The sequence below is a fragment of the Giraffa tippelskirchi genome, chromosome 7 (genome assembly GCF_054371585.1).
Source record: "Giraffa tippelskirchi isolate mGirTip1 chromosome 7, T2T-mGirTip1v1.2.pri, whole genome shotgun sequence".
NCBI classification, from domain to species: Eukaryota; Metazoa; Chordata; class Mammalia; order Artiodactyla; family Giraffidae; genus Giraffa; species Giraffa tippelskirchi.
The window spans coordinates 116,050,266-116,075,514 of NC_137281.1; the positions used below are offsets into that span (position 1 = coordinate 116,050,266).

Sequence of the window (25,249 nt, forward strand, 5' to 3'; positions counted from 1 at the left end):
ACTCTTTGCCACCCCATGGACTGAAGCATGCCACTCTCCTCTGTCATCTGCTATCTCCCAGAGTTTGCTCAAATTCATGTCCATTGCGTCAGTGATGCTATCTAAACATCTTATCCTCTGCTGCCCCCTTCTGCTGTTGCCTTCAATCTTTCCCAGCATCGGTCGTTTCCAATGAGTGGACTCTTTACATCAGGTGACCAAAGTATTGGAGCTTTAGCTTCAGCATCAGTCCTTCCAATGAATATTCAGTGTTAATTTCCTTTAGGATTGACCGGTTTGATCTCCCTGCTGTCCAAGGGACTCTCAAGAGTCTTCTGCAGCACCACAATTCAAAAGCATCAAATCTTCGTTACTCAGCCTTCTTTATGGTCCAGTTCTCATGGGTCCTACTAATCTATCAGGGTCACACTTTTGTTATGTGAAAGAGCAGGTCTTAACACAGTGTGTAGGTATATACAGTTTCCTCTCTATATTACCTTCTTGTTCCATTCTTTGATTCTAGCTCATTTATGTCTGGGTTTTCATTCTCAGTTTCTTTCATCACTTTCTTTATTCTCCCAGTCTTACCTCTGCAGTCGACCTGTAACATCTGTTTATCACTCTTCCCAGAGCTAGTCCTTGCTCTCTATCCTGCTCTAGTTGATTTCCCTCAGGATAAGTAATGTTGGATGTCTATTCTCCACTTCTTAATTTTTATAATCACCGGTTCCTCACTTCTAGTCATTTCTTCAGTCAGACTCTCTGTGGCCCCAGAATATTTGTATTGGTCACTTATTACATTTACTTCTTTAGACTTCTGTTTTATAAGTGTAGATCATTTCATCTAAAATAAGATGAGATAATTTCCAGTAATTTGTGAAGAGAAATGATTTCCTCACAGTTCTTATATTAGTATAGTACAAGGTATTCATAACAACTAATTTGGAACCTCCTAGTTTGTCTCCCTCAATTTTTCTCCATTCTCTCTACCTTTTTTCTTGTTTTGTTCTTATTCTTTTCTTTTTCCCCCTCTTCTTTTACTTTTTTTTCTGTCTCTTACCTTTCTCTCCACATCATAAAAGAAAAAACTCATCTGTGTAATTTGTTAAAATTGTGTGTCTTCTTAAATTTAGAATCTGAGAAGTTGATAGCTTTAGTTTCTGTTGGGTTATTTTGAAGCCTAGTCAGGTTTTTATCCTTTTCTTTTTGGCCTCGTCACCTTGCATTTGGGATCTTAGTACCCCGGCCAGGGATGGAATCCATGCCCCTTGCAGTGGAAGTGCAAAGGCTTTTTTTTTAAGCTGGAGGATAGTTGCTTTACAGTGTTGTGTTGGTTTCTGCCATACATTACCATGAATCAGCCATAGATGCACATTATGTCCCCTCTCTCTTAAACCTCCCTCCCTCCCACCCTACCCCTTTAGGTTGTCACAGAGCATCAGATTGAGCTCCCTGTGTTATACAGAAACTTCCCACTAGCTGTTTTACATATGGGAATGTATATATTTCAGTGATACTCTCAGAATTTGTCCCATCCTCTTCTTCCCCCGCTGTGTCCATAAATCTGTGTTTGAGTCTCTATTCCTGCCCTGCAAATATGTTCATCAGTACTATTTTTCTAGCTTACATGTATATGCATTAATGTATTTGTTTTTCTGACTTATTTCACTGTGTATAACAGGCTCTAGGTCCATCTGCCTCACTAGAACTAACTCAGATTCATTCCTTTCTGTGGTTGAGTAATGTTCCATTTTATATGTGTACCACAACTTCTTCATCCATTCATCGGTCAACAGACATCTAGGTTGCTTCATGTCCTGGCTATTGTAAATTGTGCTGCAGTGAACACTGGGTTATATGTATCTTTTAGAATCATGTATTTCTCAGGATATATGCCTAGTAGTGGGATTGCTGGGTTATATGGTAGTTTTATTCCTAGTTTTTTAACATCACCATGCTGTTCTCCATAGTGGCTGTATCGATTTACATTCTCACCAAGAGTGCAAGGGGGTTCCCTTTTCACAATACCCTTTCCAGCATTTATTGTTTGTAGATTTTTTTGTTGATGGCCTTTCTGACTGGTATGAGGTAATACCTCATTGTAGTTTAGATTTGCATATCTCTAATAATAACTGATGTTGAGCATTTTTTCATGTGTTTATTAGCCATCTATGTGTAGAAGCATAGAGTATTAACCACTGGACTGCCAGGGAGTCTCTAATCAGATTTTTAAAGAAAAGATGTGATGAGCCTTTGCTGTGGAAAAGATTATGCAAAATTATTTACTAATGTACTGTAGAGAAGGTGTAAGTCAGCAGGCGAGTATAACAGAAAGGAAGGACCATACTTGGCTGATTTCTTTCTTGCTTTAGTCTCCATATATAAGGCTACCAAATTGCCACCAGTTGAAGACAGATAGGAATTGACAAACGGACATTCTGGGTTACTTGACTCCTGAAGTGAGATGTGAAATGTTGTGAATTGTCTAAAATTTCAACCTATTTAGGTAGATATGCAGCTTAGTCTTGCTTTATTTAAATAATATAAGTTCTCTGTAGCTGTTTAAAATCTTTTTTTTTTTAAGTGGGAAGTTGTATTCCACTATTGGCAATGCAATATGAAGAATTTAGATTTTGCTCAGACAGTTGCTTTTCTGGATGAAGACAAAGAGCTGTGAGGGACTATAACTAAAACCCAGCTAGAGAAATTCAGTTTTATAGGAAATTGTTCTGGGATGTCAGTGTTGCAGTGTGTTCGCTATTTGAATATATAGCTGAGGTTACATGTGTTTAATCTTTGTGATAATTTAAAGAGATGAAAAGGCTTTGGAGTGATCATGGCAGATTAAAAAACTTTGTATTTTGGACCTGTAATATTTGGCTGTTTTGGATTGCAGCTGTTCATCCTTTGAGTTCCAAATATAAAACTGTTACATACATATAATAATAAATTTTTTGTTACTGTCATTTATATTTTTTAAAATTTAGAATCATAATCAAGTTTTTATTTCAGCTATAGTACAAATACATGATAAAAAGGGCATCACAAATGAGCAGGAGGACTATTTAAGAAATGATGTTAGTGTAATTGCTTAAATTTAGAGCCTCAGCTCTTAAATTTACAGCCTCAGCCTAGCAGTCATTAACACATTATAGGTGAATAAATGGTTAAATGAAAAGAAAAAAAATGGAATGATTAAAGACTAGAACAAAATAGAAATTAATTCATGTGGCATGAAAGATTTGTTCCTGTTAGAAGTAGTAGGAGACATCGCAGAAGAAACTAAAAAAAAAGATTTTACTATTTAAGATAAAAAACAAAAAGCTTAGTAATTTTCCTTACCTCCTAGTCTAAATTAAAACCCAAACAGAGCAGAATAAAATTTAAATGGTTATGCTCCCATTAAAAATGGTTGAGGAGAATAAATGAATAAAACATTTGAAAGGGTCTTGGTGGAATTTTAAAAAAGCAATATAGTTACACAATGTCACAAACATAACCAAACATACAAACACATGCATGCACATACACACACACCCACACACAAACCTTATCTTAGAAGAGAGAGTAAGAGAAGAACACACCAAAATACTGCCTTTCATAATGTTGTGAGTGGTGGTGTGGGTGATTTTCAAAATAATTTATTTTTTAAGATGTACTTTCTAGCCTCTCTGAAGTGCGTGCTTTCTTTACTTTAAAAAATGTTCCTTTTAAAATACTGCTTACAGGATTAAGTCTAAATACTTCCTAATTTGTTTCCAGCTTATCTTCTCTGTCTTCCTTTCTCTTACACAGTATCTCTATTATTAGGACTAATACAATGCTTTTTATAAAATTTTATAGAAATTTTAATGTGAATACCTTCAGTTTCTTTGATTTCACAATATAGCCCACCACATCCTGTATTAGGTCCTGCTGTATCACACATTTAGCTTATATGTCTAGCCCTGGAAGATAACCTTGCCATGTGCCCCTTACGTGATAGGTGTTTTGGAGTTTGTGCTGTTCTGTAATAGGTCTGTCATATAGTCTTCCATCTCTGCCTTGGTTTTGACTTCCTTTTTCCCTCTGCATATTCAGAGACAGTTTTCAAAACCATAATTAGGCCACCCCTGTTTACTGTATTCTTTCCAGTGTTTATTTTCCCCCATTTTACCTATTACTTCCAGTATAGCAATTATCACAGTTTGCTTGTACCATATTTTTTTTACTGTGTATGTCTTTCTTTCCCAGTAGATGTTGGGCCCCTGATGGGCAACAACCATATCTTATCCATTCATCTTTGTATCTCCCACAGTACTATGTTAGCAAATATTTATGGTCTTAAATTGATGTAAATAATAGTTTGTCGCAGATTAAATCACTAGTCAAAAAGATGTTTTAGTTCTTTTTTACTTATATGCATTTATTCTTGTTTGATATGTAATCTAAGTGCATTGTCTTTTTTAAAAAGATCATTTTTTAGATTTTAAAAGCAAGTAATATTAATTACAAAAACCTTATAAACATGTTTCTTTTGATCCTTTTTTCCTATAAATTTTTGTTTGTTTTGGTCTAGTTGAAATCATATTGTATATTGTGTCCTTCTTTAATATTCATATAATGATTCATTCATTCACCAAATATTAGTAAGTGCCTGTTGTTACGTAAGGATTCTTTTAGACCTCTGGGCTTAAAGCAGTAAACAAAATAGTAAAAAAAAAAAAAAAAGTCTGCTTTCATAAAGTTTGTATTGTAGTAGTGGGGGACATAAACAATAAATAAAATATATATGTGTGTATATATATACACATATATATATACACTAAGTGATATGATGGTAGGGGCTTCCCTGATGATATGATGGTAAATTATATATACACAACAATAAATAAATAAATATACACTAAGTGATATGCTGGTAAATTATGTATACATGTATACCACCGTTTCTTTGTTCATTTATCTATGAGTGGACACAGATTTTCTTCCATAACTTGGCTGTTGTAAATAATGCTTCAGTGAACATAAGGATGAATATATATTTTTGAATTAGTGTTTTTGTTTTCTTTGGATAAAGACTGAGCAGTAGGATTGGTGGATCATATGGTAGTTCTCTTCTGGAACCTCCATACTGTTTTCCATAGTTTGCCTGTTTACATTCACCAACAGTGTACAGGGTTCCTTTTTATCCACATCTCTGATAATACTTGTTATTTCTTGTCTTTTTAATAATAGCCATCCTAACAGGTATGAGGTGATAACTCACTGTGATTTTGGTTTGCATTTCCCTGATGATGAGTGGTGTTGTGCATCTTTTCATGTGTCTGTTGAGCAGCTATAATGTCTTTTTTTTTGGAAAATATTTATTCAGATCTTCCAGTTTTTAATTGAATTGTTTTTTGGTGAGGGCTGTAATCCTTAAGAAAAGGAAAACCCAGGAGGTGCGCTCACTCTGACTTTCTAAAGTGCTGCTCAGGGAAGTAGAGTCCACACAGAAACCAGAGATTTGTTGAGATGGTGGAAACAGTGATTGACGTGCATGGCTGCTGAAACAGCTGGAGTTGGGGGTACTAGAAAGGAAGGAGCTACTTAAAGAGCTTCAGGAATTCCCACAGGGGTTGTCAGATCCTTCAACTGATTAGTGAACTCCACATGTGCAGGACAGGTATTTTTTCAGAGAACAGCTACTAGGACCTTTAAGTCAACAAGAGATTCTGAAGGTCACATGATGCTGAGAGAATTTCAACCAGCCAAGTTGAAAAGACCTTGCTGAGCACCTTGGGCATTAGTGGAGACCCCAGAAAATCTTATGTTTTAGGACGAGGGCTATTTTACCCATAGAGTAAGGGCTATTCTAGACCTGTTCTAACAAAGGTTAAAACTACACTTCAACAGAATCAGGTTGGATTGCCAGTACATTGACTTCCTGCCAGAATAAAACATACTTTGAAGGAACTTCAGAAACTCCATGGCATAGTACCCACAATGTCCAGTTATTTAAAAAACTACTAGACATATGAACAAGAAGGAGAATGCAACTCATCTCTAGAGGATAAAACAATAGGAACAGACCCAGAGATGACAAAGATGTGGCATCAGCAGGCAGATTTAAAAATTATCTCTGGTGAGTATCTTCAAGGATTTAAAGGAAAAAGATGGGCATCATCCATGTGTACAGAAAGGGAATCTCAACAGAAGTAGAAATTTAAGTAATTATAAAATGAAAAACCTAGAACAGAAAATTCAATATCTGAAATGAAAAATTCACTGAGCATATTTAATGGCAAATTGGAAACTTACAGAAGAAAGCTTGAGTAAACTGGAGCATGGAGAGACAAGAAAAGGAAAAAAATGAGCAAACCTCAGTGATCCGTGGGCCAATGTTGATTGGTAATGGAGTCCCCAAAAGGCAAGAGAGATTGAAGAGGCTGGAATAGGAAAATATTTGGAAATAATAATAGTTGAAAGATATCCAATTTGATAAAGATCCACAGACCTGTGGTGGTAAATAAATTCCAAGTACAGTAAACACAAGGGAAACCATATTAATATTTCAAGTCAAATTGCTGATAACCAAACATAAAGAGAATACCTTACAAGTAGCTAAAGGGAGAGAAAGACAATTGCATTTTACATAAGGGAACAATAATAGGAATGAACACTGATTTCTCATCAGAAACAATGGAAACTAAAAGGCAACAGAATATATTGTTTAAAGTGCTAAAAGAAAAAAATTCAACCTGAAATTATAAATCCAGCAAAAATATATTTTAGCATTGTAGGCAGAATAAAGATGTTTTCAGATGAGCGAAAGCTAAGAGAATTCATCACCATGAGAAGTCACTACAAGTAACACTCAAAAGTAAGTCTGTCAGGCAAAAGGCAACATCAATCAGTTCAGTCACTCAGTCATGTCTGACTCTTTGCGACCCCATGGACCGCAGTACACCAGGCCTCCCTGTCCATCACCAACTCCCAGAGTTTACCCAAAATCATGTCCATTGAGTCGGTGATGCCATCCAAACATCTCATCCTCTGTCGTCTCCTTCTCCTCCCACCTTCAATCTTTTGCAGCATAAGGGTCTTTTCTAATGAGTCAGCTGGTGGCCAAAGTATTGGAGTTTCAGCTTCAACATCAGTCCTTCCAATGAACATTGAGGACTGATATCCTTTAGGATGGACTGGTTGAATCTCCTTGCAGTCCAAGGGACTCTCAAGAGTCTTCTCCAACACCACGGTTCAAAAGCATCAGTTCTTCTGCGCTCAGCTTTCTTTATAGTCCAACTCTCACATCCATACATGACCACTGGAAAAACCATAGCCTTGACTAGACGGACCTTTGTTGGCAAAGTAATGTCTCTGCTTTTTAATATGGTGTCTAGATTGGTTATAACTTTCCTTCCAAGGAGTAAGCGTCTTTTAATTTCATGGCTGCTGTCACCATATGCAGTGATTTTGGAGCCCCCCAAAATAAAGTCTGCCACTATTTCCACTGTTTTCTCATCTGTTTGCCATGAAGTGATGGGACTGGATGCCATGATCTTAGTTTTCTGAATGTTGAGCTTTAAGCCAACTTTTTCGCTCTTCTCTTTCACTTTCATCAAGAGGCTCTTTAGTTCTTCTTCACTTTCTGCCATAAGGGTGGTGTCATCTGCATATCTGAGGTTATTGATATTTCTCCCGGCAGTCTTGATTCCAGCTTGTGTTTCTTCCAGCCCAGCGTTCTCATGATGTACTCTGTATACAAGTTAAATAAGCAGGGTGACAATATACAGCCTTGACGTACTCCTTTTCCTATTTGGAACCAGTCTGTTGTTCCATGTGCAGTTCTAACTGTTGCTTCCTGACCTGCATATAGATTTCTCAAAGGCAGGTCAGGTGGTCTGGTATTCCCATCTCTTTAAGAATTTTCTACAAGTTTATTGTGATCTACACAGTCAAAGGCTTTCGTATATAGTCAATAAAGCAGAAATAGATATAGGCAACATATCAGTCAGAAACTCAGCTCTAAGTAAGGGAATGAAGAGGGCCAGAATTGGTCTTTATTTAGATAAATATAAAATAGCATTTTTCTTGTTTCTTATTATCTATAAAAATTCTATTAAAATGTTAATGTATTGTGATTTTATAACACAAGTGAAAAACATGGGACAGTAAATAGCACAGGATAGTACGAAGGTAATTTGAATCACATAGTTGCAAGGTGATGCAATGGGGTTGATATAATATTAGCGGAGGGTCGACTGTGATAAATTAAGGGTATGATATTACCAGATCACTAAAGCAATCACTCGGAGAAGGCAATGGCACCCCACTCCAGTACTCTTGCCTGGAAAATCCCATGGATGGAGGAGCCTGGTAGGCTACAGTCCATGGGGTCGCTAAGAGTCGGACACGACTGAGCGACTTCACTTTCACTTTTCCCTTTCATGCACTGGAGAAGGAAATGGCAATCCACTCCAGTATTCTTGCCTGGAGAATCCCAGGGACGGCGGAGCCTGATGGGCTGCCGTCTGTGGGGTCGCACAGAGTCGGACATGACTGAAGCAACTTAGCAGCAGCAGCAAAGCAATCACTCAACAAAGTGGTATGGCTAAAAAGCCGATAGAGGTGATAAAATGGAATACTAAGAGATACCAGATGAAACAAAGCCAACCATAATATTTACCTTAAGTGTAAATGGGCTAAACACTACAGTTACAAAGCAGTGATTTCCAGGCTGAATACAATCGCATGACCCAACTATATACTGTCTCCAGAAGATGCACTGTAAATATAAAGATACAGACTAAATGTAAAAAGAAGGAAAAAATGCATACTGGTAAACACTAATGAGAAAGTTGGAGTGGCTCTGTTAATATTAGACACAATAGTCTTCAAGACACACCAGTAATAAGGAGGGACATTTCATGATGATAGAAGAGCCAATTAATCAAAAAGACATAAAAACCTAAAATATGTATTTGTATAATATAATGGACCTTCAATATACCTGACACAAGAACTGATTAAATCAGTAGCTGTTCATCATTGGTTTTTCTCCATTTGATTATATCAGCTCTTTCCATTAAAAACTTTTGGTGAGTTCTTATTGCAATTCAGAGTAATGTTTTCATTTTCTTCAGTTCAGGAGAGTTGAACTTCCCTGGTAGCTCAGATGGTAAAAAATCTACCTGCAGTGCAGGAGTGTTAGTGAAAGTGTAAGTTGCTCAGTCATGTCCGACTCTTTGCAACCCCATGGACTGCAGCCCACCAAGCTCCTCTGTCCATGGAGTTCTCCAGGCAAGAATACTGGAGTGGGTTGCCATTCTCTTCTCCAGGGGGTCTTCCTGACCCAGGGATAGAACCTGGGTCTCCTGCATTGTAGCCAGATTCTTTACCATCTGAGCCACCAGGGAAGCCCAGTGCAGGATACCCAGGTTTAATTCCTAGGTTGGGAAGATCTCCTGGAGAAGAGAATGGCAACCCACTCCAGTATTCTTGCCTGGAGAACCCCATGGACAGACCATGGGATCACAGAGCCGGACACAATTGAGGGACTAACACTCACTTTCTTTCACTTGCATTTTCTAGCTTAGTTGATAGTTGGCGTTTTCCTAATTTGAGCCTTAAAAGTCTATCCCTTTTACTCTGAACTTGTTGCTGTATGCAGTGGCCATCTTTTTTTTTTTTCTTTTTACTCCTCTTTTGTGCCACTCATTCACCCCAGGTCTTTGCACATGGTTTTCCATTTTCTTGAATCATTCCCCCCTCCATCTTTTCTGGTTGAACCCTACTGGATGTGCATCTTTTAAATTTCTACTTAAAAATGTTAATGATAGGCAACATTTGTGGTATGCTTATTTTGTGATAGACACTGAGATTTACATAATAACTTCATTTAAATTCCTCAAAACAACTGTATGAGAGAGAAAGACTTTCCTGAGATCCAATAGAATAATAATAGATACTCTGGCTATAAAATCCCTTGATACTCTATACTTAACAGAAGTAGTACAATGCAAAGGCTTGCTTAATTTCCTTTTTTGTTCTCCTGTGATTCTAGAAGGCGAGAGACTTTAAATACAATTTGTGGATTTATGTGTGATAAAGAATCTGCCTGCAATGCAGGAGACCCCGGTTCCATCCCTGAGTCAGGAAGATCCCCTGGAGAAGGAAATGGCAACCCACTCCAGTATTCTTGCCTAGAGAATTCCGTGGACAGACCATGGGTTCGCAAAGAGTCAGACACGACTGAGCAACTAACACTTCCACTTTTCACCCATTTTAGCACAGTTGTGACACACAATAATGGCACAATAAGCCTTTGAGTAAGGAAGACATAAGTAAATATGTTACTGTGTTTCAGACACTGTACTGACCTTGCTTTTCTTACCTACTGTGAGTTAGGTGGTAAAATTCCTATTTTAAAGTAAAAAAAAAAAAAAACTGAGTAGAGAGAAATAAAAGTAAATATTGTAATCTTGCAATTAATAACCGAGGAATTTAGGTTTTTATAGTAAATTTCAGAAGGGTATTATTTTACCAACCTATTTTTATCCGAACTTAAGTTCTTTCTCGTATTTACGTTAGCTTTTTCTCTCTCTTTTTTAAAAATTTTATTTATTTTTTAATTGGTGGAAAATTGCTTTACAAATTTGTGTTGGTTTCTGCCATACAACAATGCAAATCAATCATAATTATATATGTATATATGTGTGTATGCATGTGTGTATATATCCCTTTGCTTCTGAGCCTCCCTTCACATTAATTTATTCACTGTTTTAATGTATATTAACTCTAATTTTGCAATTAGGACTTTCTGTTACCTGGCATTGGTAAAGAGTGAGTGTATATGTTTGTAACAAGATAAACCTACACTTGAACTCTGGTTCTTTTTCTAGATTTTTACTTCTTTGTACCTCATTTTATAAGCAATAAATAAAATACTATGTATTGATACTTAGTGCATAATAACATTGGGCTTCCCTGATTTCCCTGGTGGCTCAGTGGTAAAGAATCCACTTGCCAATGCAGGAGATGTGGGTTCTATCCCTGGGTCAGGAAGATCCCTTGGAGAAGGAAATGACAACCCACTCTAGTATTCTTGCCTGGGAAATCCCATTGACAGAAGAGCCTGGCGGGCTACAGTCCATGGGGTCACAAAATAGTCAGGCACAATTTAGCCACTAAACAGCAACAACAACAACAACATAATAACATTATTATCTGGGAGAGTTTTTGTTCCATTTGTTATACTATTTTTTTGGTTTGTTTGTTTTGGACGGAGGTGATTAGTTCTTTCTTGTTGCTCACTGCACATGCTCTCTACTTCCTTCTCAGGTAGAGAATAACTGTACTTTATCACCCCTTCTTGTCACTAGAGGCCCAGGAGCTGGAGTTCCATAAACCAGGCTCACTGTGTTTTCTCCAGTTGCCCAGGTAATCAGCCTGAGTGCGTTGCCCCAGCTGTGGTTTCCAGATGGACTATTCACAGCCAACGGACGCTCTGTTTCTTCTGTTTGGGTTTTAAGACATAACAAACTAATGATGTAGAATAGTCATTAGCCAGTGAACTGTTGAAGGACTCCTTAAAGATTACTCTTTAGGGAAGATGTATAAAAAGATTAAGTCTAGCCCATTATACAGAGTGAAGTAAGCCAGAAAGAAAAACACCAATACAGTATACTAATGCATATATATGGAATTTGAAAGATGGTAACGATAACCCTATATGCAAGACAGAATAAGAGACACAGATGCATAGAACAGTCTTATGGACTCTGTGGGAGAAGGTGAGGGTGGGACGTTCTGAGAGAATAGCATTGAAACATGTATATTATCGTATGTGAAACAGAACACCATTCCAGTTTCTATGCATGAGACAAATGCTCAGGGCTGGGGCAGTGGGATGACCCAGAGGGATGTGATGGGAAGAGAGGTGGGAGGGGGGTTCAGAATGGGGAACACATGTAAACCCATGGCTGATTCATGTCAATGTATGGCAAAATCCACTACAATATTGTAAAGTAATTAGCCCCCAACTAAAATAAATAAATTTATTAAAAAAATAAATAAAGTGTAGAAGACGATAAAAAAAAAAAAGATTAAGTCTTAGTCATTACTGTACCAAGGAGGAAGGCAGAATTAAGGAATATTGATATTCTTTTTTAATATGTAAATTGTTCAAGCTGACCATTAAACTCTATGCTGTTACATGTAATAGCCATTGGTGCTGGTTCATTGCTGGAGAAATAATAAAAATGAAAGAAAAACTGGCAAATAGGTTTCATTGAGTAAACGAATATTAACTATCACTTCTGAGCTATTTAGCATTTGTGTCTGAATACTTTGCCACAAAAAATATGCATATCATTAAATTTGGGTCAAATTTAAGCTCTAATCAAATAAATCTTACATACTGTACAGTTCAGTTAGTGTGTTCTCAGACATCCTGACTGGTGCTCAAATTATTTGGACATTGACTCATAACTTAAAATGTTTAATGGAAAAGATAAAGTATTTATTATAAAAAATGCAAGTATTCCTTGCATTCACTTGTGCCATCAGGAGGAAGCAGTCACAAAAATCCAGAATACGTGACACTCTCAAGTCAGCTGTCTTACATTCTTCAAAAAGTAAATGTCATAGGGGAAAAGTGGTAGAGAGATTGTTCTAGGAAAAGATACGAGAGACACCTACAATGCATGAACCTGGATTTGATCTAGTTCTGAGATAAGAGCTATACCAAGACATTCTTGAGATAATTAGGGAAAATGTGATGTGGGCTACATGGTATATTGTGAAAGTATTATTAATTTTCTTATGTGGCATTTGAAATTGTGGTTATTTAGGAGATTGTGCTTATTCTTACGAGATGTGTGCCAGGCTTTTCAGGGATCAGTGTCTACAACTTTTATTTTTTGTTGATTAATTAATTTATTTTAATTGGAGGGTAATTATAATATTGTGATGGATTTTGCCATACATCAGTGTGAGGTATATATGTGTCCACAGGTATAGATGTGTCCCCTCATCCTGAACCCCTCCCACTCTGTCCCTCTGGGTTGTCCTAGAGCACTGGCTTTGGGTGCCCTGCTTCATGAGTCGAACTGGCACTGCCCATCTACTTTACATATGGTAATGTACATGTTGCAGTGCTATTCTCTTAAATCATCCCACCCTCACCTTTTCCCACTGAGTCTAAAAGTCTATTCTTTATATCTGTGTCTCCTTTGCTGCCCTGAATGTAGGATTGTCAGTACCATCTTTCTAAATTCCATATATATGCATTAATATACAGTATTTGTCTTTCTCTTTCTGACTTACTTCACTCTGTATAATAGGCTCCGGGTTCATCCACCTCATTAGAACTGACTCAGATGTGTTCCTTTTTATAGCTGAGTAATATCCCATTGTGTATATGTACCACTACTTCCTTATCCATTCATCTTCCAGTGGACATCTAGGTTGCTTCCGTGTCCTAGCTATTGTAAGTAGTGCTGCAATGAACATTGGGGTACATGCGTCTCTTTCAGTTCTGATTTCCTCAGGGTGTATGCCCATCAGTGGGATTGCTGAGTCATATGGCAGTTCTAGGGGCTTCCCAGATGGCTCAGAGGGTAAAGAACCTGCCTGCAGTGCAGGAGACATCAGAGATACAGGTTCAGTTCTTGGGTTGGCAAAATCCCCTGGAGGAGGGCACGGCAACCCACTCCGGTATTCTTGCCTGGAGAATCCCATGGACAGAGGAGCCTGGCGGGCTACGGTCCACAGGTTGCAAAGAGTCGGACACCACTGAAGCTACTGAGCAGAGCACAGCACGTAACAGTTCTATTCTCAGTTTTCTAAGGAATCTCCGCATTGTTCTCTATGGTGGCTGTACCAGTTTGCATTCCCACCAACTGTGTAAGAGGTTCCCTTTTCTGCGCACCCTCTCCAACATTTGTTTGTAGACTTTTTGATGGCGGCCGTCTGACCATTGTGAGATGACATCTTATTGAGGTTTTGATTTGCATTTCTCTAATAATGAGTCATGTTGAGTATCTTTTCATGTCTTTATTAGCCATCTGCACGTCTTTGGAGAAATATCTGTTTAGGTCTTCAGCCCACTTTTTGATTGGGTTGTTCATTTTTCTGGTATTACAACTTACTTTTAAATGGCATAGCAAAATGCATATGTTATACATACTATCTGTGTGTATATGTAGAAAGAGAAAATAAATTCGGCAGATAATTATTATTGAATCTAGGTGAAGCCTATACAATTAATTGCTGGCTGTACTTTTATTTTTATTTTTTTCTTTTTATTTTAATTGGAAGCTAATTACTTTACAATATTGGTTGTACTTTTAAATTTTTTTGCTTTAACTGTTTTTACAATGAAACATTTAAGAATACCTCTACACATGTAGCAGTTTTATAATATCTTCAAAGAAGAAATCATAACGAACGTTAGAAAATATTAAGAACTAGATGATAATGAAAAGATTCCCCATTAGAACTTATCAGTGTAGCTAACTGGTACTTAATAAAGATAAGGATAGAAATCAGTTGGATAGAAAATTAAAATATGATAGGATCCAAAATCAGAGTTAAGGTTTCTTTGCAAAATCCTGTTAAATGGTCAAGATTCAGGGAATTAGGGATGAAAAACGAAAATAATTATAGGTGCAGAAGAGATCACAATAAAGAAATTTAAAAGCAACCTTGATGTCAGTAAATTTGAAAAATTAAATGCAGTGGATAATTTTTTTAAAAACTTTAAATGACTTCAATAATATTTAGAAAAGCGGGTTGCCCTTTAACTGTTAAGGAGGTTAAATCAGTTCTTTAAAAACTGCCTACAAAGAAAATTTGTTGTTGTTTTAATTGCTAAATCATATCTGACTCTTTTCGACACCATGTACTGTAGCCTGCCAGACTCTGTCCATGGAGTTTTCCAGGCAAGAATATTGGAGTGGGTTGCCATTTCCTTCTGCAGGGGATCTTCCCAACCCAGGGATAGAACCATTGTCTTCTGCATTGGCAAGTGTATTCTTTACCGCTGAGCAACCTAGGAAGCTTGCAAAGAAAATACCAAGTCACGATTGTTTTATAAGTGAAACCTACCAAATATTTAAGGAACATATCATTCCAATCTTAAACAAATTTGGAAATTAGAAAAAGAGGGAATAAGTATTTACATATTTTAACATTGTAAAATATGTTAAAACTCTTTTGGTGCTCTTTCCTTCAAAAGGTGGAGCCTAATTCCCTCCCTTTGAGAGTCCGCTGGACTTGTTGATGCAGCCTTAACAGAATGAAAGCAAAAGTGATGGTGTGAGACTTCAGAGACTAGTTCATAAAAGGAACTGCAGTTCTTCCTCACTGTGTCTGTTAGCTTACTCATTCTTGGAGTAGGCAGTTGATTATCATGAGGACACTCAAAGCTGTGGAGGAACTCTGTGTGAGGACGTGAGGCCTCCCACCAACAGCATGTGATTGGTCCATCTTGACAATGGGTACCACAGCCCCTCTTGACATCTTGACTGAAACCCCATGAGAAACACTTAGACACCACCCAGTTAAGCCACTCCCAAGGTCCTGACACATAGAAACTGTTAGAAATGTTGGTTGGTTTAAACCACTAAGTTTTTAGGCAACAGTAGTAAGACAGCAGTAATTAGTATAAACCCTTACTCATTTTATACTTTGGCCACCTGATGCAAAGAGCTGACTCATTAGAAAAAACCCTGATGCTGGGAAATATTGAAGGCAGGAGGAGAAGGGGACGACAGAGGATGAGATGGTTGAATGGCATCACTGACTAAATGGACATGAGTTTGAGCAAGCTCCGGGAGATGGTGAAGGACAGGGAAGCCTGGGGTGCTGCAGTCCATGGGGTAGCAAAAAGTCAGACCTGACTGAGTGACTGAACAACAATGTTTCAGCCAGCTTGAGTTTTCCAAAGTTAGTCCATTAGAAAATTTTTTCATAAAACTGACCACTTTAATAGATGCAGAAAGACAAATTATTGATTATCTGTGGTACAGGAAAAGAATTTAATAACATGCAGTACCTGTTTATGATAAAACTCTTAAAAAGCTTGGAATAGAAGTTTCTTAATGTTGTAAGGGGTATCTAAAAAGAAGCTACTTGAAACATGCCTGTTAGTGGAAAAGATTTGAAATGCCCTTTTAAAAATTAGAAACAAGATGAGGGTGTTTCTTACCACTCTTATCCACACTGTACATTCAGAAATAAAGAATAAAATAGAATGAGTTAAACTTTGGTATAATTACAAGGAAAAAAGTAAATATATGAGTTGGTTTGTAGAGAAAGGTTAATCTACATAAAAATTAACAAAATTATTAAGATAGTCTAGCAAAAGTCATTTGCATTCATATATACAACAGTAATTTTAATCTAAATATGTATATAAGTATAAATTTTAATTTAAAAACATATTCAATAACAAAACCATTTCTTGTAAATAAATCTAACAAGAAATGTGCAAGCCTTTTTAAGATGGCTTTAAAAACCTAATTGAAAAATTTTAAATAATTTAGACCTAAATAAATAGAAAAACATATCATGTTTATTTAAATAAAGACTACTATAAAGATTTTTTTCTTGTTTCTTACCTAGTAGTTCTACAGATTCAGTGCAATTTGAATCAAAATAGTGTTTTTCAATAAAAAACACAATCTAATTTTAAGCTTTTTGTAGAAGAGAAAATGGCCTAGAGTAGTCAAGGTACTCCTAAAGAAGGACAAAGTTAAGAACCAGCAATACCAAATGCCAAGACTAATTATAATTATGACTATAGTATTTATGGCATGAGGGTTCTAATTTCTTCATATCCTTACCAACACTTGTTATTTTGTTTTGTTTTGTTGATACTAGTTATCCCAATGGCTATGAGATAGTATCTCATTTTTCAACCTATGAAATTGCTCCAGCACCATTTGTTGAAAATCTGTCTTTCCTCCATTATTGCTTTTGCACCGTTGTCAAAAGTCAGTTGAGCCTGTTTGAATGGGTCTTTTTAAAGTGCTGTCTTCTATTTCATTGATCTATGTGTCTGTCACTCTTGACAATACGATGATAATCCAAGCTTCATAAGATGAATTGAGAACTTTTCCCTCCTCTTCTATTTTCTGGAAAAGAGCGTAGAGTTCGTGTTAGTACTTAAGTGTATGGTAGAGATCTCTAGCACTTCTGAGCATTTATATTTGATTCTAAAGTTTTGTGGTTTAATAGATTTAATTCTATTAGTCTTGTGTCAACATAATGAAAGTGAAAGGATGAGTCGCAAAGAGAAGATTGTTGCCACATAACTGAAAGATTAGTATTTGAAGTGTATAAAGAAATCCTTCGGATTACATAAGAAAAAGAAACAAGTAAATAGAAATTTAGGCAAAAAAATGTAATCAGGCATTCTGTAAAAAGGAAACGTGGTTTAAAAAGAAAAAGAAAAAAGACTACTAGACAGGCTCAGACTTGTTTAGTACTCAGGGAAAGACGAATCAAGACAACCTTTTCACATCCACCAGACTGGCAAAAATTAAATGTCTCTTCCTGCTGTCAGTTATAACTGTCCTGAATACTTTGTCTTACCTTTGTTTTATTTTCTCTCCTTTGATCATGAAAAGAGGAACGTTTAATCCAGATTAGGGATTTGAAGAGATCACAGAGTATTTTTTGGAGTGTATTCCTTGTTTTATAATACTAATGATACCCTCCATAAACCACAGAAAAACCTCCTTCCTTCAGGGAAATAATTTAGTTTTGTCCCTTCTTAATTGGCACTCTTACAGGTATTTTAAATTCCTTTTCATTCTAGACAGTGTAGCTGTTTCATGTGTTTCAATGACATTAATTGGTCTTGTTGCTTGTTTAACTTTGTGCTGTGAGCTTCACAAAGTCCTTAACCATGCCTGATTTCAACTGCAGCTTTAGAATCAGATTAGTTTTTGACTTTCACTCCTATTTAATTTCATAAAGTTTCTCTTTTGTTGTGCAGGAGCATAAAGAACAAAAGATTTGGGGGTGGTGGTGGTAGGATTTTAATGAAATGAATCTTGTATTTCATAGCCATTATGAGTTGAATATAGGAAGAGGGTAGGTATTATAGCTCTCCAGACGGATCATTGCCTTTTATACTTGACCAAAAGATGCTCCTGATAATTTAGTCCTTAGAGTTTGTGTTAGAATATTGTTAGGGACCAGACCTTCAAAGCCTTGCCTAACAATTCAATATACTCTGTTCTTAAAGCCCTTACCAATACTCTAGCATTGATTCTCTCTGGGGTTGTGGGGGGAATCCTTCTTACCTGTGTTTCTAGATCAGTATTTTACAGCTTGAGATACTAGTTTCTTAATGTGACCAGTGAGAATAAAATTTCTTTGTTAAATTAGTTTGGAAATGCTGCTTACTATAGCCCTCTTTCCAACCTGCTATAAGATGGAGACAGTGCATGATAGCATATTAAGGTCCATGAACAGTCCTGTATTATAAAGATGGGGGAACCTAGAATATGTTTAATTTTATTTAACTCAGCAGTTCCTAAATTTGCTTGAACACTGGCCACTTTTCCCATGGGATATCTATTTATGTTGTGAGGAACAATCCTCACAAAATGCAACTCTAGAATAAATGCCAGCAGTATGTCACTAAGGTATACTGACCTTACAGTTATTTCCAGATGGCTAGCTCCTAATATTTTCATACACTTTTTTAATTTGACAACTACCTTCTCCCTGTATTATGTTGTAATCCCTTATTGGCTGCAACACATAAATGGTTTGTCCATCTGTGCCTGTGATTCTTGGTTTTAAGTGAAGGACAGCAGAATATTAGCTTAGTGGCTGCTTTTGTTAGGGACATATATTGGGATACTGATCACTTTATTGTCCTAGTAAGATCTAGAAAAGGAATTATTTCACATGAATTGTGAAGGGAGTCTCCCCAAGAGATTGACAGTTTCATGTACTTTTTAAGGAGTGTGTTAGTGTTAGTTGGTCAGTCGTGTCCGACTCTTTATGACCCCATGGACTGTGGCCCGCCAGGCTCCTCTGTTCATGAAATTCTCCAGGCAGGAATACTGGAGTGGGTTGCCATTCCCTTCTCCCCGGGAGCTTCCCAACCCAGGTCTCCTGCATTGCAGGCAGATTCTTTACCATCTGAGCCACCAGGGAAGATAGTGTAGTCATAACTTTTATGTGTCCTGGGAAACCAAGAAATCTGTGTGACTTATTTTACTACAGCGGCCTGGAACCCAACCCCCAACAACTCTGAGGTGCCTATATTTATGGAGAGTGTGCAAACATGTCTGTAAAGGACAGTGCAACAGGTGGGTCACATAGAAATCGCAAGGAGATGTCAGCTAAGGAGGCACCAAGAAGGAAGGGCCAAGAGGAGCGAGGCTGTTGCTATTGCTGTTAGTCACTAAGTTGTGTCTGACTCTGCGACCTCATGAACTGTAGCCCGCCAAGCTCCTCTGTCCATGGGATTTCCCGGGCAAGAATACTGGAGTGGGTTGCCGTTTCCTCCTCCAACTTTTTAAGGAGTAAATATAATTAAAGAGTAACAGATGACCTATTTGGTCTGTTTGCTCACCTCTGAAGTGAAGTCACTCAGTCATATCCGACTCTTTGCAACCCTGTGGACTGTAGCCTACCAGGCTCCTCCGTCCATCCATGGGATTTTCCAGGCAAGAGTACTGGAGTGGGTTGCCATTTCCTTCTCCAGGGGGATCTTCCTGACCTAGGAATTGAACCCAGGTCTCCCACATTGTAGGCAGACGCTTTTACTGTCTGAGCCACCAGGGAAGTCACTCACCTCTGAAGCCACCATCAAACTTGCTTGTGTTCTTTTAAGTGTAGCCCATGAGACATACTGTGCCATTGTTTTTGTTTAGTCTCTAAGTCGTGTCCAACTCTTTGTGACCCCATGGACTGTAGCCTGCCAGCCTCTCTGACCATGGGATGTTCCGGGTAAAAATACTGGAGTGTGTTGCCATATCCTTCTCCAGCAGATCTTCTCAACCCAGGGATCAAAACCACATCTCCTGTATTGGCAGGTAGATTCTTTACCACTGAGCCACCTGGGAAGCCCATGCTGTGCCACACCTGTGCTATCCAGTACACCAGCTACTGGCTACATGTGGCTATTGAGCACTTGAAATATGACTCAGTCATATTGAGACGTGTGAAGTAGAAAATGCATACTGGATGTCAACAATTTAGTAATACTAAAAAATAAAATCTAAAATATTTTAATGATTTTTATATTTAAATACTGGAATTTTAATGTTTTATGTATTATATTTAATTAAAATTAGTTTCATCTTTTTTTTACTACTTAATGTGACTACTGGATAATTCAAGATTACTTATGTGGCTCTCTGTTAGACAATGAGACTACAAATACTTTTCCCGTGAACTGACAGGTCTTGAAGACTGAACCTTATTTAGATTTTTATTACTATAAAGCTTTCTGGCCCAGGGGAGAATTCTGGTTTTGTTTTGAAAACTTTTGACCTAAGATCAAATGATTCTTCATTCTCTAAATCTCTTTGAAGTATCCAAAGAAGAGATTATTATGAGACCTTAATGGAATCATTCTTTAGGAATAGGGAGAAAGATGAAAACTGTAGACCTTTCTAACTATCATTAGTAAATTATTTTACCTGTTTCCATTGATAACTATTCTGCCTTTAAAATATGACTTAAATATGTCTTGCTGTCTTCCTCTCTAAAACATCTTCTGAGCATCGAATGTCTTTATCCTCTTTAGATAATCTACTTTATAGATTGAAACAATGTTCGTAGGTTAGGCTCTCTGCCTTTGGTTCTTTTAGAGCTTTGGGGGAAAGAATTTTAGTATTAATTATAAAATTGGTATTTATGATTTTTGCCTTTCTGACAAAAGTCAGATTCTTGAGGTTAAATGGCAGGCAATAGGACATTGCACTTGGTGTCTTTTTTTCAACATGCTGATGCACTGAACCCTTTACAGTCATAAATATGACAGTAGAATAAAATCTAGAAAAGAATAGTAGTAAATCATGTCTCAAGAAGGCAGTATGCATGAGGGTCATTTCAAGTACAATTTTAAGAATACATCAAGCATCATCATTGCCTGCATCTGTTATCTTAGAGGAAATCTCATTTTAAGTTCAGTCATCGGTAGCCATCCTCAGCTTGGTTTCCTTCTTTTAGAATCTCAGTTAAGCAAATATATAGTAATGAATACCATAGGTTGGATAAATGCTTTTTAGTTTTAAAAGACTTATGTCACCTGTTGATCACACATAAGGTGCATTCAAAGAAAATGAAATTACTTGCCTTTATCTCCTTTTTTTTTTCAATTTAAAGATCTGCCTTATCTCTGACCCAGCCTTTTCATAATGTAACATAAGAAGATATGAAGCTGCATGGCACTATACTCTTTTTTCTGAAACTATGCACAGGGGAGAGGAATAGTTTTTCCCACTGGAATGCCCACATGATTCTGTCTTTTTCATATTTTTAGTTTATTTTTGAAAGTTTTTTATGTTTTTTTTAAAAAATTCAAGCAGGAGCAGAAAGTGTAAAATAAAAATTTTTTTTAAGTTTGAAAACAAAGTAAATAGATTTTGATACTTCTCAAAATCTCATCTCCCAAAGAAAACAGAGTCATCTTTATAGATAGATCTCTGTGCATGTGCCTGTCTCATGTTTCATCTCCTTACCTGGGTGGGCATTGTTACCTATTCTGTAGACCAGGAAGATGTATATGCCTGTCTTTGGAACCTGAGGCTGCCTCTGCAAATCAGCACTAGAGGGCATTGAAGCCCAACAAAGAGTATATGACTCGAGAGCCAGCCGAAGCCTCCATCCAGCTCACTTGATGTTTTTTGGAGAAGGAAGTTCCCAAGTTATGAGACAAGGGCACAGTTTTTCTTCTTTTGAAAGTATCAGTGTAAAATAGAGGCATTTATTATCAGGTAGTATTTTTACTGTATAATGGAATAAATAAAAATGTATGACCTTGCACAAGGCATTTATTAACCTCTTTGATCTTTAATTTCCTTATTATACGTGAAAAAGGATTAGAGTGTTTGGTTTCATTTAACATTTATCAGTAGTCTGTTACTTGCTTGTTGTTGCAGTATGGCTTTTATGTAAATCGTCTTGTTTAATCTTCACAAAAAGCTTTGGAGCTATCATTCCTGAAGAAGAAAAAATAGCTCATCTAATTAACAGGCATATCACTGATAGTGGCAGAGTTGGAATTCTTTCTTTCACAAACCATGGTCTTTTTTCCTGCTACGTGTGTCATAGTGTTTCTTACTACGTAAATTTCTTTGAAGGAGTCTTTTTAATTTTGAAAAGTATATTGTATGAGCAAAGGTTTTCCTGTTATTTGACTGCACATTTGCATCTTGTTGGCTATTTGAACTTTTTCTATCAACCTGAAAATATGTTTGCATCAAAAAAAACTGGGCAAATGCATAGATTGAGACTAAAGAGAACAGCCAATTTTGTTAAGTACCCTGCCTCCCCGAAGTACAGATTTTCACAGTCCTTTTAGAGCAAATTTTAATGGTGAATGTCAGCATTTTAATTAACTAGACACATATAATGAAAGATGCCTGTATGTGGAATAACAGCAAAAATGGGAAAATAACTCATTAGAAAGTTTTTATGAAAATGAATCATTATAGTCTAAACTTTCTAATATAGTTGTTCTTCATTATCTTTGGAGGATCGGCTCCAGGATCCCCCGTCAGATTCCAATATCTGTACCACTGAGGTCCCTGATATAAAATGGCATAGTACAGTCGGCCCTCGGGTACTAAGGACTGACTGTACTACTAACAATTTTTTGGTGTCACTTAGTGGCTGTTGAATAATGCAGTAGCATTGGTTATAGTGGATGAGTCTGTGATTTTAAGTATGCTGTATAGTCTACTCATAGAATTTAAGTTGTAATCAACACCAGAAGGTTTTTAGGTCTCAAACTATTCTCTTGGCTTTAGGACTTAGATGGTTGAACTTGCTATTCTTTTGAAAAGGATCTACAAAGTACTTCCACTTTCTAAACGTTGTTTTGAAAATTTTCAATTCTATACGAAAGGAGAGAAAATACAGTGAACTCTGTTGTCTTTATTCAGTCTCAACAGCTAGTCTCATAGCTAATCTTATTTTTATGTAACCCCCATCTATAACTATTGTTTATTTTGAAGGAAATCTCAGGCATCATATGATTTAATCTTTAAATAAGTAGAGGTATATAGTTAACACAAAAATAGTAATTCCTTAATATTAGCAAGCATACAGTCAGTGCTCAAATTTCCACATCGCATTTTTTTTTTCTTTACGTTTTGTTTGAATCAGCATTCATACTCTGCTCTTGGTTGATATCTCTTAATCTATAGATATTCTTTTAAATTTTTTCTAGTAGTTTTTTATTTGTCAAAGAAACTGGATCATTTGTCTTCTGGATTTTCCCACGGTCTAGGTTTTGCTGGTTTCATTCCTATGGTGCTTCCCCTCTTTTTCCTATATGTTGGTGGTTAGATGTGTATATGGTTCAATATGTAGACATGCTTCAGTATTTTGGCAAGAATACTCATGGGACATACTTCTTCTGTACTGAGCTAGATACCATAATGTTGCTCTAGGTAGCTATTTTTCTATTGAGGGCCACTAAGACAAAAGTCATTCTAGGTCTCATTTTTATCTTGTTTTCTGTTGTCCTCCCTAACCCTCATTTGACCTTCAGGTTAGGAATGGTTGGGAGGAGACTATTCATTCATGTGTTGATTGTTACTGGATTATTTATTTGAGTATATAGAAGCCACATGACTTCCTGAATAGTAGTAAATATCGCTTACTTTTTAATAACTTTTCCAATCTGTAGACTTCCTGTGGTACCTATAGCCACCTTTCCTGCAGGAAAAATTCAGCTAGAGTTAACATTAAATTCTTGGTGTATCTTTGCCCTTTATGCTTAGGCTTTGATGAACATTTTGCAAAGACTTGACATAATCAAGTCATATTTACAAAACATCATGGTTTTCTGGATTTTTGAACCAATTTAGTGCTAGCAAGGCCATAGTCTCATCCTGGGAAAGAGAGAGCAGAGTCAGTATCAGTTGCACATGAGCAATATCTTTGCTTCTAACTTTCCAGAGTTCTGGGTTCTGGAAAGTTCATCTTCCTGCAGACCACTCCTGAATCTGTTTTTCTGGTGTTGTGGTTTTTTTTTTTTTTTTTGCATTTATTCATTTATTTTTGACTATGCTGAGTCATCACTGCTGCACAGGTTTTCTCTAGTTGCTGAGAGCGAGTGGAGGGGGCAGAGGTACTGCACCTTTCTGTGGTGTGAGGGCCTCTCATTGGGCAGGTTTCTGTAGTTATGGCACTTGGGCTTAGTTACCCTGTGGCATGTGGGATCTTCCTGGACTAGGGATCAAACCTGTGTCTGCTGCATTGCAAGGCGGATTCTTAACCACTGGACCACCAGGAAAATCCCCTGAATCTGTTTTCATACCCTTTGACTTGTATGGTTCTGATATTTAGTTTTCACCAATGACCATGATCTGAATACTTACCCCCACATTCCCTTGTTGCCTACTTTTCTCTCCTTTCTCTTCCCTCTTTTCCTCCTGGTGTTGATCACACATTTATAACCACCTATAATATGCACCAGGAAAAGTGCTTTTAAGAAACAGATTAATAAGACACAGGCCTTGTCTTCAAGTGAAAAGGTGGACTGCTGACACCTCTAGTTATCTGTATGAGAAAAAAACAAAACACAATGTGTATCACATGCAGAATCCAGGGAAATTTAACCCCCTAAATGTAAAAAGCAAACATTTAAAAATAATCTCTGTGGCCTCATGATAAAGAAGACTTAAGACACCAAAAGCACTTCTCGTGAAGAAAAATAGTAATAAATTTGACTGTATTAAAGTAAAAGCTTTTTGCAAAACCATGAATGCCATAAAAAGATAAATGAGCAGTAAATGGGGAGAAGATACATGTAATTCAAATAACTGGCAAAGGATTAGTAGCCAAAGGATAAGAGGATACTTCTAAGTAAATAAAAATATTTGTTAATATTAATAATATTAATAATATTAATATTGGCAAACAACCAAATAGAAAACTGTGTAAAGGATATGAGTGGTAGTTGACAGTAGAAAGATTAATGATCAATAAACATAAATATGTTCAGCCTTATTAACAGGGGAATGCATATTAAACAACAAAATATTTCACACGCATGAGATTGGCAAAAGTCTATCATTACCACATTTTGGAGAGGATAGAA

The 25,249-nt window shown here is 36.8% G+C and overlaps 1 protein-coding gene across 6 annotated transcripts in view; it reads left to right on the forward strand.

The window, feature by feature from the left end:
• RFX7 (regulatory factor X7) overlaps positions 1-25,249 on the forward strand; it is a 142,867-nt gene that overhangs the window by 23,319 nt on the left and 94,299 nt on the right. The window lies entirely within an intron of this gene.